This window comes from Tursiops truncatus, chromosome 2, assembly GCF_011762595.2.
Source record: "Tursiops truncatus isolate mTurTru1 chromosome 2, mTurTru1.mat.Y, whole genome shotgun sequence".
In the NCBI taxonomy this organism is placed as follows: domain Eukaryota; kingdom Metazoa; phylum Chordata; class Mammalia; order Artiodactyla; family Delphinidae; genus Tursiops; species Tursiops truncatus.
Genome location: NC_047035.1, coordinates 155868599 through 155883761, shown reverse-complemented (window position 1 = coordinate 155883761; position 15163 = coordinate 155868599). Strand labels below are relative to the sequence as shown.

Sequence of the window (15163 nt, the reverse complement as noted above, 5' to 3'; positions counted from 1 at the left end):
CCTGGGTTTGACAGACGACTTCAGGACCCAGGTAGTGGTGCTTATAGTAGCGGAGAGTGATAGGAGATAAAACCATTTTGGTCCGAACTCTCCTTCCCCTCCCCCCTCCCCCTTTAAATAACCGCTTTATTGGGATATAATTCATGTTATAAAATTGACTCCTTGAAAGTATACAATCTACTGATTTCAGTATAGTCACAGAGTTGTACAACCAGCACCACTAAGGTTATAACATTTTTATGACCCTCTAAAGAAACCCATACTCGTTAGCACTCATTCTACCTTCTCTCCTCTCCCTCGACACTGCCAACCACTGACCTACTTTCCGTCTCTGTGGATTTGCTTAGTCTGGATATGTCATATAAATGGAATCATAAAATATGTCATCTTTTGCACCTGGCTTCTTTCACTCAGCAAAATGTGTTCAAGGTTCATCCACGCTGTAGCACGTGTCAGTACTTTATCCCTTTTTATTGCTGAATAATATTCCATTCTGTGGAAACACTCCACTTTGTTTATTCATTCATCAGTTGTGGACATTTTGATTGTTTCCACTTTGGGGCTATTATGGATAATGCTGCTGTGAACATCTGTACACAAGTTTCTGGGCAGACATATGTCTTCAGTTCTCTTGAGGACATACTTAGGAGTGGGACTGCTGGGTCATATGATAAATCTATGTTTACCATTTTGAGGAAATACTAAAATGTTCTCCAAAGTTGCCGTCCTCCCTAATCCCTTTTACACTTACAATGTAAATAACATTTCAGGTTATCTTACATTTGTATAGCTTGATAGTCTGCTGACTTTTTTCACATGTATTATCTCACTTTATCCCAGTGATAGACGTAAAAGCTAAGCGAAACTCTGACCACTGATAAAAGTGGCGCTTGAGCCACTTCTAGCTGTGGAATCATTGTGAGCATGTGAACTTCCTTCCTTCTAGGATGGCCGGGAACTTCAGTCCATCCTGCTGGAATGTTCCTGCCCAGATGGAGCTCATTCCTGCTGTGCCTTCAGAAACCACACAGTATTGCTTGCAATGCACCTTGCTTGGGATTCCTTCTGGGTGAGCCTATAGATCAAATGCCTGAAAAATGAATTCCCCACCTTGCCACATTTCTGCCCATGTATATGGCATTAGCTTCTGACTCCTCATGATGTGTACGTATTTTCTTTCTCTTTTAAAAGTAAAATTATACATAATCAAGTCAATGTTTCTATAGTCCTTTTGTGTTATGAAACTTTTCAAGTACACACAAAAGGAGACGATAGTGACAAATTCCTTCAAACTCATATCCAGATTCTAGAATATTTGAGAACCACTCTACTTCCTACTTCCATCTTATCCCTACATACTTCAGTATGTAACTCTGAAAATTGAGGACATTTTCTTTTAAAACCCCAAACCACTTTTCTCTTTCCTCTTGAATCAGTTTTATTAAGGTTATAGCTTTCTAGGAATTTGTATGTTTCACTGAAGTTTTTGAATTTATATTGGTATAAAATTACTCATAATTTCTTCTTAATAAATTTTAAAAATCAGGAGCATTTCCATTTAAGTCCCATTTCTTTGTCTGCTTGATCTGTCCGTTACTGAAGGAAGCACGTGAAAATCCTCCACTATGGTGATGCCAATTACTCCATGCAAATACGTAAATTTGGGGGAATACCTCTTGAAGCTACTTTACAACTTCCACAGATGTTTGTAGATCATTGTATCTTCTGTTGAAATAAACTTTTTGTGGTGACCTCTTCATTTCTAGTTTTACCTTGACGTCTGTTTTATATGATGTTAAAAAAAAGCACCAGCCCTTCTTTTGTTATTTGCATGGTATATCTTCTGCCATCTTTTTATTTTTGTCTGTTTATATTTTAGCTCTATTTCTTATAATCAGTATATAAACAGGTTTTCAAAAACAGAATACAGCCTAATAATTTGATAGTCTTTCAGCGGAACTATTTAAATTTTGTGGTATACGTCCTGCCTATATTACATTTTTTCTCTTCTTTCTTGCCTACCTTTTAGGATTACTTGTTGGTTTTTTCCACATTCCATTTTCCCCCTCTATTACTGGAGGTAATATTTAATATTTGGAGGTAATATCTTTTTTTGGAGGTAATATTTAATATTTCTATTCTTTTATGTATTACCATAAAAATTTTAAGTCACACATAACTTAAAAGAATCAAAGTTAACATTATCTTTATTCTTTGCCAGAACATTTTCTAGAATGTTTCTCCATTTGTGTATATGCTTAGGACAATTTCTAGAGACTTTAAGTGGTTGATTTTTTAAATAATTTTCACCAGTTATGGGTCTTTCACTGGCAAAAAGTCCACAGATATTCTCATACTACCATTCTAGAAGTTCTTCCCTGGTGTCACCTAAAATTGTGTGAAAACTCTTCAGGCCTTTATTACTGGCTTAGAATCAGAACATGCCTTAGGGATAGTTTTTACCCCTTATCACATGTAGACTGACGTCAAACAGAAGTGTATTTTTCTGTGGGAAAGCGGGGTGGGGGGACTTCAATTTCTGGCAGTTAGGTGGTCTAGGTTACTAGAGAGACTCTCCCACTGAAAAAAAACTAAAATGCTTAATAAGATGTTTTTAAAAATATTTTTAAATTGCATCAATAACTGACCATTTAGTAAGAAATACTCAGCAATCAATGATGTAAGTGAAAGATGGCACCCAGAGAAGTAACTGGAGCATTGAAGGCAGCTTTCCCCTTAAGGTGGACCAGATAAATTTGAGCTTCAGTTCTCAAAGCTTCTCAGTACGTAAGAAATACAAGAAAGCCTAGGGCCCGCCTGAGGTAAAGCATCTAAGAAGAGACTTCCCCACCAATAAGTCTGGAACACTATAAAAGGCTAAACAGTCAGTGAACAAGATATACTCTCACTTCAGAAACGGTAAGGAAAACTGCCTGTCTCAAAACTTAGTGTGGAGTATGGCAAGGGGAATTTCCCTCTGATAGTATATAACCAATCAGCCCTCACATCAGTTTTCAAACCAACTTTATCTGACTGGTCAAAACTGCTCAAGCCAGCAATTTAAAGTGGTCCCTAGCTTGTACTGTCTTCCAGCACCCTGCAGAATCAACTATAAGTCAACCTTGAAAAGGCCCATTTTCAGCAAAGAATTCTCAGAAATAAGGTTCCAAGATAGTTAAGCTCACAAGACAAAAAAATCACAAGTACCAAGAGTAAGAAGCAGCAGAGACAGAGTTAGACACCATATTTAGATCCACCAAAACTTCAGATATTGGAATTATTAGCACACAATAGAATGGAGGTACATTTAACATGTCTGCACAATTTAAAAAGGGTGGGGGGCTTCCCTGGTGGCTCAGTGGTTGAAAGTCCACCTGCCGATGCAGGGGACATGGGTTTGTGCCCTGGTCTGGGAAGATCCCACATGCCGCGGAGCGAGCGGCTAGGCCCGTGAGCCATGGCCACTGAGCCTGCGCGTCCGGAGCCTGTGCTCCGCAATGGGAGAGGCCACAACAGTGAGAGGCCCGTGTACCGCAAAAAAAAAAAAAAGGGTGGAAAATGAAAAAAAAAAAGATTATAAGAAATGACCAAGTATACTGATAAAATTATTAAATAATAAAGTCTTAGAAGTGAAAAAACATAATCAAAATATAAAATTCAATGGATATACAGGTTTAACAGGATATTAGATACAGTCACAGAAAGAATTTGGTGAGCTGGAAGACAGACCTGAGGAGATTATACATAACTGAGAAAGAAATGATAACAGATTAAGGGACATGGACTAGTCTAACATACGTCTAGCTGAAGTTCCTGAAGGAAAACGGAGAACAGGGAAAAGGCAATATGTAAAGAGTTAATGACTGAGAATTTTCCAGAACTGATACAAGATCCTCTCCCACATCCACATGTTCAAAGGTCCCAGTGAATTTCAATCAGGAAAAATAAATATAAATTAGATGCACCACAGCAAAAAATGCAGAACACCAAAGAAGATTTAAAAAACAACCAGAGAAGAAAAAAAAACCCTCAAAAGACCACAATTAGACATCTCAGTACCTGATATCTAAACAGTAATAATGTAAGCAAGTTAGTAAAAGGTGCTGAGATAAACTAACCGTCAAGCTAGAATATCCAGCAAAAATGTATTTCATAAACTAGGACAAAATAAAGAAGTACTTTTCACACAAAAGCTAAGAGACTTTTTCACCATTAGACCCTCACTAACTGAACTGCTACTGGATACTTCAAACTAAAGGAGAAATGATCCCAGATGAAAAGAGGAGGAATAATAAGAATGTGATAAATATATGGGCATACCTAAATAAATGCTATAGAAAATAGCAATGGACAGAAATTCAAACCAAACCAAACCAACTTAGAGCTAAAACACATGACAACATGAATACACCACCCATGGGCTGCAGGGGGGAGCTTTTTTGAGTTAAAGTATCATAAGATCCTTGAAAGAAAAAGAAATTTCTTGCTTTTTATTTGGCTGCGTCAGGTCTTAGTTGCGGCACATGGGATCTTTCACTGCGGCGTGGGCTTCTCTCTCGTTGTGGTGCACGGGCTCCGTAGTTGCCGTGTACGGGCTTAGCTGCCCCGCGCCTGTGGGACCTTAATTCCCCGACCAGGGCTCGAACCTGCATCCCCTGCATTGGAAGGTGGGTTCTTAACCACCGGACCACCAGGGAAGTCCCAAGAAATTTCTTTCTCAAGAAAACTGACTAAATCTCAGTAGGAAGAGCAGGAGTTTGTGACATTTGAGCCACAACCAGCAGGTTGTGCTATCCCCTGTCCTCCTCTCCCCCAAGCTCAGCGTAATGGAAGCTCTACCCCAGGAGGTTGTGGTCAGGAAGATGGGGGCTCTTTTCAGCTCCCAAACTATAGCGATGGTTTCTCCTAGGGAGGGGTAGACCACTGGCCTTTCTAACCATCCTTCTTCCCTGGCCCTGTTTTGCAGAAACTCTACTGCAGGTCAAGAAGTGTTGAGTCCTTTGCTCGAACCAGCCTGTACTGAGAGGGTGGAAGCTCAACCCCAGGCACAGCACTCGGAGAATACTGGGCCCAATTACCCTCATCCCATCTTGCTTCTGGGCGGAGGTTCTATGCCCAGAGAAGCCAGCTGAGACGAGCAGGTGCTACTGCCCTGCTGCATCACCCCTCTTGTAGGCCAGGGGTTGCTTGAAGCAAAGCAGGTTGCTGTCCCTGCCCTCAGCTCCAGGGCAGTGGCAAAGAGGGTCTGCCCACAGAGAGAGAGAGAGAGAGAGAGAGAGAGAGAGAGAGAGAGAGAGAGGTCACAAGAACAGAGAGCTCCATAACTTTCCCTAAGAGGAATGCATTTATTTGGAACACAGTGCGGGGAAGTTCAAGCCTAAGGCACCATGGAAAACAGTAGATATTTTGGTGGTGGGCCATTAAGAGGAACAGAATGGTAGGCCATCCAGAAGTTTAACAGAGAAAACCAGAGAAACAGAGAGATAGGAAGAGTGTTCCCGGGGTCACAGCAAGCTTCAAGGAATGGCCTTGAAGACTTTCCCTATGGAGGGGCCTGACTTTAACAGAATCAGACTGTGGTGGCCGTTCATGCCCTGGGTCAAAAACAACAGATTAAACAACTAGAAATTAATGGAGGCTGGGTGGGATAGCAATAGAAACAGACCAGCCAGAAACTGAACAGGCAATCCGGCAGAAAGGCATTCAAAGAGAGCTATTTGGAAGAATTATGCCATTTAAAAAAGGAAATATAAGAATGTCACTCACAGCCCGAGGCTGTGTTCTCTAAGGAGTGCCATCAGAAGCATCCTGTAGGGAATAAACTCCACTTGCTAAGTCACTAAGCAGATGAGCAAACACGAAGCAGCTGGGTTTGGTGGGGGAGAGTAGGGAGGATCAGTGTCCAGAATAAAATGTCTAGTTGTTCACAAATTATGAGATGTGCAAAGAAATGAGAAAGTGTGATCCACACAGGGAAGAAAGCAGGCAACAGAAACAGTTTGAGACGGCCCAGACACTGTTCTCAGCAGACAGAGACATCAAAGCAGCCATTATAAATATGTTCAAAGAATGAAAGGAAACCAGATCTGTCTACACTGTCTACAGGAGACACGTTTTAGATTCAAAGCCACAAACAGGTTGAAAGTAAAAGGGTGGAAAAGTATATACCAGGCAAACAGCAACCGTAGAGCTGGACTGGCTAGACTAGAATGAGACAGCAGAGACTTGACAATCATTTTAGAGAGAAAGAAAACTGGGTCAACTGCTTGCACTGCAAAGGACCTTAATACACTTTCATAAAAATCTGTGTCTTTGGTAGCTCATGAAAGAATTCCAGGGCCAGCGTGCGGTGACCGGCAGAAAACCCTTATTTTATTCAGGGCCCTCAGACTCTTCATTCAGATCAAAGAAAAGGGAAAGGAACGGAAAGGACCAGGATGAGGAGATGACATATTCCTCCAACAGCAAGGAAATGAACGTGAAGCAACCTGGGAGGAGGCATGGAGGGGAGTAAACTGAGTACCTGGGTCAGGATGCTCTCTGGCACTCATCTGAGAAACACATACAAGCTACTGTTATCATCAGAAAGGCCCCCAGACCCGGGTGCCATTCGCAGCAACAATGGAGAAGGGTGGGTACCGCGCCCTCAGGTCACTAATCTGGAGAAGGTCGCTTATCAGTAGGGACGCCACCACGTCCCTAGAAGCCTCACGTGACCTGTCACCATGCTGATGCGGGGTATTCCTCATAGCTGCTGGAGACCCGACACCTATGACGGGGCCTTATCACCTCAGTCTCTGTAACGTGAAATTTTCAGGCTCGTTTACCGCACAGACCTCATGAGTCTCTAATCCTCTGCACCACCCCTTGGCGGGGGTCGCCCTGTATCTAAATGGAGGTGGCAGGAGAGGGATCACGAAGGTTAGCATGGGCATCCTGAGGAAGAACAGATAAAGTGTATTAGCTTGGCCCGGCAGGTGCTGAAAAATGAGGCTACGGCTGGAAACAACACACTGTCACAATTTCATTGTTCTCTTTTCAAAACAGAAAACTGGAGGCAAAGTGGGGCTACAGTTAAGACTGAGTGCTTTGCAGCACTGTTTACAACAGCCAAGACATGAAAGCAACCTAAATGTCCATCGACAGATGAACAGGTAAAGAAGAGGCGGTATATAGATATAACGGAATATTACTCAGCCATAAAAAAGAACAAAATGATGCCATTTGCAGCAACATGGGTGGACGTAGAGATTATCCTACTAAGTGAAGTAAGTTACACAGAGAAAGACAAATATATGATATCACTTATATGTGGAATCTAAAAAAATGATACAAATGAACTTATTTACAAAACAGAAACAGACTCACAGACATAGAAAACAAACTTATGGTTACCAAAGGGGATAGTGAGGCAGGGGAGATAAATTAGGAGTTTGGGATTAACATATACACACTACTATACATAAAATAGATAATCGATAAGGACCTACTACGTAGCACAGGCAACTTTACTCGATATTCTGTAGTAACCTATATGAGAAAAGAATCTGAAAAAGAATGGATATATGTATATGTATAACTGAATCACTTTGCTGTACACCTGAAACTAACAACACTGTAAATCAACTATACTCCAAAAAAAAAAAAAAAGAAAAAAGAAACAATATGCAAGTGAGAGATCTCTTTATATCTTGCTTTTCTATTTATTTAAAACCCAGGAAGAGTGGCTAGAGTGCACTGTAGTTTTCTGACCTCTTGTTGTGCTGTTCTTGGATGGTCCCAGTAGACTGATGGGGAGAGGGTGAAAAATAGGAGGGAGAGGAATCGAACATGAGATTAACTGAACTAAGTAACTTGCCTTAAAATGAGAAGACTCCACGTGCTCCAGTGCTTTGGACAATACAAGGAAAATTCAGCCCGGTTTGAGTCTAAATTGGAAAAGATATCTCGACTGTGTATCTAGCTGCCTTTAAGAACCTTCTGAGTTCTAGCAAACAATCTGTTTAAAGCAAAAGGAAAACTCAAATTTGTCATGCAGCCAATCTCAATCAAATGCCTCAAAACCAAATATTCAAGAGACACACGATAGAGAAAAGCCCCTAGACACAAAAAACAGAGACACATTAAATACCAGCAACACGCATATCTTCCTATTTCTGTGCTGGCAGACCGGCAGGACGCTGCCTTGGGTAACTGCATTCTGCCCACCCAAAATTCCCTTCCGTCTCCACTGAGAACTGTATCCTTCGCTTTCTCAGTTAAACTGTTTACAAGACGCCAAAGGAACACTGGTAAATAAATGTTGGCTCAGCTTTGCCCACAGCACCTCCTTCAGTCGGAGGCTGCCCCACGCAAAGGAGAAGCCGCACAACAAAGCCGAGAGGAAGGCGGGTGGGGAGCAGAGCCACCTCAGCTCCCGGGCAGCGAGGACAGACGCTGTCACACGCCACGTTTCACGCCTGCTGTACCACCAGCTCAAGACCACCGAGCAGCCCAAAGAGGTTCTGAGCAGCTAGCCAGCCAGGAAGTGAAATGGCCAAGCAACACACCAGAGCCATGTGTCTATGACCTCACATGGAAATGCAGTTCTGTGCCTTTGGATGAAAAAACTGCAGGAGGAGGGGCTTCCCTGGTGGCGCAGTGGTTAAGAATCCGCCTGCCAGTGCAGGGGACACGGGTTCGAGCCCTGGTCCAGGAAGATCCCACATGCCGCGGAGCAACTAAGCCCGTGAGCTACAACTACTGAAGCCCGTGCGCCTAGAGCCCGTGCTCTGCAGCAGGAGAAGCCACTGCACTGAGAAGCCCGCACACCACAATGAAGAGTAGCCCCCGCTCGCCGCAACTAGAGAAAGCCCGTGCACAGCAACAAAGACCCAATGCAGTCATAAACAAACAAACAAACTGCAGGATGGGGAGCCTGGGGTGCTGGAGAGGGAGGGGGGCCGGGGCAGGGGGAGACTGGCAGTGAGGAAGTACATCTCTGCCTGTTACGGAATCACTCTGTTCATGTGACCAGGTCAGTTCATTGACGGAAAGACTCCAAGCTCAGGGATCCCCAAATACCCATCCTAATATAAGTGATAAGATGGGTGCTTTCTTCTCAGAGCCAGGGGGTGCCTTGCTGAATGATGTGTCTAGAAGAGCTTCTTGACTCAGGTCAAAACTGCAGGTCACAGATGGAGGGCCCAGGTCATCTGGTCCCTTGCTATGCTGGGAGATAAGAGGGGGCAGAGGGGGAGAGGGGGAGAGAGGGGGAGGGGGGAGGGAGAGGGAGGGGAGAGGGAGAAGGGGAGAGAGAGAAGGCAGGAAGGAAGGAAGGAGAAGGAAGGACGGGAAGGAGGAAACAGTGCTAGAAGAGCCCCCAGAAGAACTTCTGTTCAGCACAGAGCTGAGAACTAGACTCACTCATACCCTCAGCCCAAGGATTTGTTTCTCTTACATCAGTAAGTCCTTCACACACACTCTCTCATTTCCGGTTGGTCCGCCCAGGAAACGCACTCACTGGCTGGGGAAGAGGAGGAGGCAGCAGAGGGGTGTGCGTGGTGCACACGGTACGGAGGTACAGGACGGGACCCTCTCCAGCTGTGTGGCCAATCGGGGGGCCAAACAGCAAGACACACACAGCTGTGCGAGAAGGGCTGTTTGGAAAACTTTCTTAAACCAGTATAACAAGCAAGCCTAATCGCACCTGAATTAAAACAAGACGTTCCATTTGTTTTCTTTTTACGTTTATCTGTGCCAGAGATAAAAGCTTATTCTCAGCTTTGCAGAGAGAAAGGACCTTTGCTTCACTTCCCAGGAAACAGTCCCCTGGTCTCTGCTTCTCGCAGCCCCCAGCGGCCTTGCTTTCCCTTCTGGGGACAAGGGTGACTCATCTGCCCGCACAGACTCAGGAGGCCCTGATGTCCTCCGGGCCAGAGTCGGGGCCCCTGAATTGAAATACGAGACACCAACGGGTGCCTGACAAAGGCCTTCCCGCTCTCTCTTCTCTTTTTGTGCTAACTTCTGCATGACTGGGTAGGTAAACTAAGTTTATTTAGGTCTCCAGGGCAATGTTTAGAGCGAGAGGTAAGAATCACTACTCTTGTTCTCTAAGGTAGGCAGAATTTACTGTTGCCCTAAAGAGGTCCATGTCCTAATTTCAGGAACCTGTGAACATGTCAGGTTACATGACCCAGAGGAATTAAAAGTTGTGATTCGGCTGACCTTGAGATGGGGAGATGTTCCTGGATTATCTGCATGGGCCCCATGTAAACACAAGGGTTCTTATCGGGGGCTGGAAGGAGAATCAGAGAGACAGCAGCACAAAGACATAGCAGCTCTGAAGATGGAAGGGGCCGGGAGCCAAGGGGAGTCAGTGGCCTCTAGGAGGATTTTGTTCCCACAAGGAGGGATTACATTCTTTTCACATCAATTTGCAACACCTGAAGATTCAACATCTTCTCCCCTGGGGAGGCGACTGCACAGCTAATGACCGGTTCTCCAGCCTTTATCATCAGGCTGGTCCTCAGGAGACTCCATCTGGGGGTACAGCTTTGAGAGGGTCCAGAAGAGGGTGAGCTGGCCTGAAAGCCAAGCTGAGAGACAGACAGGTGACAGAAAGGTAAAACTTAGCCTAGAGAGGAGAAGGCTAAGGGAAGAAACAGTGTGAGGTCTTGATACAGAGAGGCGTTGTAGCTCCAGAGACCCAAGTCGGGGCCAGTCGGTGGCAGCCAAGAGGGGCAGAGTCAGGGTGGGGAAGAACTGGCCTGCACGGTGGGCCCAGCCTCCCCGTTTGTGGGAACAGGAAAGCAGAGGCTGCCGCATGGTCGCGTATCGGGGGTTTCGGCAGACCCCGCGGCTAGGCTTGGGGGCCTCCGAGTCCAATAAACCAAGGTCTGCAAAGCTCTTACTCTTCCCCCAGGACTGAACACACACCGGCAGCACCTCCCGGCGGGGCAAACGAGGACTCCGAGAAGGCAGGACTCGACCCTCAGTGAAGGGGACCAGCCCCTTTTCCCACAGCATCACTGAAGGGCCTGAGACCCCAGGTCTGTTTGGAGGCTGCAGACCAAAGGCACCCACACAAACATCCCCATCGAGCTGCAGACATCACAGGCTTCTACCTTCTCTTCTGAGCAGAGAGGCAACTCAAATCCTAAATGGCCGGATCGTGGCGGAAACGATCACCAGGGGAAAGGCCAGCCTTGCATGGTGGATACTCCCTCTGACCTGCGGCCCAGGGCTGCTGGCTGTTCCGCGGGCCACTGCGCCAGAACCATCCTGTCTCTGGAGGCAGGGACCACGATGCCCTTAGACGGCGCAGGAAGCACACACACTGGATGGGAAGAAGGTATAGCCAAGGGTCTCCTGCATCGCGGTCACCTGGACGTTCCCTGAGACCTGCCGGTTGTGCGGCTCAGGACTGTGAATTAACACACCCTCTTGCTGCGTCTTCTGCTCGTTAAAGATTGGGACCCACTGATCTCAGGGGTGTCTGCACGTAGCATCACCAGATTCCCTCCAGGCTGGGTGCAGAATTTAGTTTGGGGTGTGAGAAGGTGAGAGGCTAAGAGGAGGTGAGGTTGGGTTTGTGATAAGACAGGGGAACAGATGCTGGGAGGTAGGAACAGGGGTAAAAAACTATGGAAGAGTAAAAAGTTCTGGTTCTATCTTGCATACAAAGAAGTCCCCCTGGTTACAGGGCAGGAGTTCACTGGTCTTATTTCCTATAACCTACGAGAGGGACTGACACATCGTAGGCGCCACACAGGGACTTGCTGAGTGAAGGAAGGGGTGGAAAGTCCACCGCGGCCGCGGCAGGTGCACCGGACTCCGTGTCTGGCCGCTCCCAGGACGAGGCCCCGCACAGGCCTCCATGAGCTGGAGGGAGGGCATCCACCCGCCGATGCTGTGGCCGCCCAGAGGGCCCCCCACGGCCAGGTGAGCCCGGAGCGGGGTGAAGGGCTCTCATTAACTGTTTCTTTAACACTGGAGGAAGGGTGGGGATGCCATTACAAACAGAAGTGGCCAAGCCAGCTGCTGCCTCGTCACCGGCACAGGAGCAGAGATGCCCTTCGTTCCCCTTGCGTGGCTGCCACAGAAGGAACCAGAGGCCCCTCTGAGGTCCGCGAGGCTCCACGCTGGCCTGGCCCCTGGAGAGGCAGAGACCTCATCCTCCCTCTCCTCGAACTGTGATCAGGGACATGGAGGAAATACCGGCTTCCTTCTCATTCTTTGCACGAGGTGGGATGCCCGGCAGTTTGCGGGGAGGCTGACTGCTGAATGTAGGGAACGTGGCTCTTCCCCCTTTGTTGTGTAGCCGCGTGCCTTGCGGGATCTTAGCTCCCCGACCAGGGATTGAACCCACGCCCCCTGCAGGGAGGCGCGGAGTCCTAACTGCTGGACCGCCAGGGAAGTCCTGGCTCTTCCTCTTTTTCCAGATTCCAGATCCACCGAGAAAAGTAGAAAGGTGGTCGTTGGGGACGATCAACCTCTGACACGGACAACGCCTCTGTCATCCTCCCTACGCGAAGGTGATCTTTCCCTCCGTTCTTTTATCGGTGCACTGGCAGGTCCTGTCTCGGATATGTCTGCCCCTGAAAGGACCACGCTTTCTAGGAACCCAGTGCCTCAATTTCCTCCTACTAACCCCCTCCCCACTTTTCCTGGACTGCAAGATTTTTAAAAAGCTACAACGAGACAACATTAATAGAGGACGCCAAGAATCTGCCTTTAGTGCATCCACAAAATACTCTCCACAGATCAATGAGACGGTGTAAGCACAGTGGCTTTGTAGTTTAGGAAATAAATAAAATACCTGCAAACAGAGAAAACTGCCTGCCTCGACCAGACACACTCAGGACGGCGGAGCCTGCGGTCACCGCCCTGCGTCACACAAGCTTGGATGCTTAGAAGGGGGCAGAGTCATGAAGCGGTGACACAGGCACCCGTGGGGATTCGCCAAACAGTGTCTCCTCTTCTAAGGGCTCTAATTATCCCACAATAACCACACCTCTTATTTTAAATTTATTCCCTAAAAGGTTTTTTTGGGGGGGCGGAGAGGGGTGAGGAGAGGAGGGATGACAGGGCGGGAGGTGGCTGTTTGTGTTAGAAAATGGCGTTGAAAGCTTCCAAGGTGTTCTGATCTCACTACCCGACGATCTGTAACGGGCACGTCCGTGACCCCATAAACACCTGCGTCACTTTCTTCCTTCACTAACCTACTTCCAACTCACCAGGAGACCAGTCAACAATTTGGTGTGTGTGACGCTGGGCCAGCCAAATCATTACTGGTTCTCTAGATGGGCCAGAGGAACACTCTGAGTCTGAAGGACCAGAGGAAGAAAGTCCCTTGTTGGGCTCTGAGTCCTTTTTGAGCATTATTCTATGACAGTAAATGTTTTTGGAGGTGAGAAAGTGGTATGGAAACGGATGTGGGCAGCATCAACCTCTTAACATCTACTGCAGTCTCACTGTTTTCTTCACTTTAATTGTCACTTAACAAGTGCTCGTTGGAGCCGTCACTGGGTGATGTTTCTAAGAAAGAATCTACTTCATTAGTTGTCAACAACCTAGGTACCTCCTCAACTTGCCTATGTTCAGTACCCTCCCCAGTCCCATGAAGAGGGACACAAGAATGAAGGTGTAATTTGGGGGCATGAGCTTGAAACAGTCGGTTTATATTGATATCAACTCAGCCTGTATGGATCAAACAGGAATGGAGCAAAGGAAAGGGAAACTTGGTTCTAATGATATTTCGCTTACGAATTACCAGAATAAAAGTACACGCCTCCCCATAGCTGGGCCCTGGTATTTGCTTTTTTTTTAAAATAGATGGTCATGGACACAAATTGAAAAATCGTGGTGATTTCCTTATAAGGATGAAGAAACTAAGAAATACAATTCCAGGTCCTCAGGAGCGCCTGCTTTTGAATATTTCCTGGGGTGGCAGAAGTGGTGGCCCGCTCAGCTGCGGCTAACAGCCTGTGGCCCCTTGGGCGCATCATTTAACCCTGCAGCCTTCTGTTTCCTCATCTGGATCATGAGTGAGGCACCTGGATAGATGATCTTGAAGATTCCTTGTGATTACGAAATGGGATGATTTGACCAAGCTCTGGACTCTGGAGAGAAAAAGTGAGGACCACGGATTTCTGTGGAAAGCAAGCACCATGTCACTGGGAGGTTAATGAAGACCTCCTGGATCCTGGTCTGTCCCAGAGAGGGGGCAGATCTTCCTTTCGATAACAGGACCCCAAGGTTGGCAAGAGGTCACCTGGCAGAGTTTAAGGTCTGCGATGCTAATGAGCTGCCCTTCAGCTACTTGGGTGGTTTCCTTTGCAAATGACCGACCGCAGAGGAGCACACACTAAGTATACTGCCTGAAATAAAAACAAACCACTCTCCGAGGGCTTCACTCTCAGTGGGGACAGCTACAAGGAAACGGGTCCGACCATGGTTATCGTGCTTTATTTAACCCAACAGAGCATTTTGTCTTTGATAAGAAGGTGTGTTGGTTCTATAACATCAAGTCAAATTTGAAGTTCACTGCCATCTTCTTTAGCTAAGCCCCAAAGCAGAAAGAAGTAAGGAAAGGGTCTACTCCCTGCATTTATATTCTAATATTTTTAGGAAGGGTGGGGAGATATTTGTTTTCTGAAGGCAAAGGTTCAGAGAAAAAGTATCACCGGATCTTATTCCAGTTTAAACCTAGTTTCTTATTGTCCAGAGGAGCAGAATTTAGTGTCACTCCCAAATAATCATCTTTCCCAGATGATACTTTAATGTCTTAAAAAAAAAAAAAAAGCAATAGGGCTTCCCTCGTGGTGCAGTGGTTAAGAATCCGCCTGCCAATGCAGGGGACACGGCTTCAAGCCCTGGTCCTGGGAAGATCCCACATGCCACGGAGCAACTAAGCCCGTGAGGCACAACTACTGAGCCTGCGCTCTAGGACCCGCGAGCCACAGCTACTGAGCCCGTGTGCCACAACTACTGAAGCCCTCACGCCTAGAGCCTATGCTCTGCAACAAGAGAAGCCACCGCAATGAGAAGCCTGCACACTGCAACAAAGAGTAGCCCCTGCGTGCTGCAACTAGAGAAAAGCCCACATACAGCAACGAAGACCCAACACAGCCAAAAATAAAATAAATAAATTTATATATATAAAAGCAATAGCATGCATTAT

At 46.4% G+C, this 15163-nt stretch overlaps 1 protein-coding gene across 9 annotated transcripts in view; it reads right to left on the bottom strand.

Moving 5' to 3' along the window:
* Positions 1–15163, bottom strand: part of CELF2 (CUGBP Elav-like family member 2) — a 525704-nt gene that overhangs the window by 19888 nt on the left and 490653 nt on the right. The gene's annotated exons all lie outside the window — the stretch shown is intronic.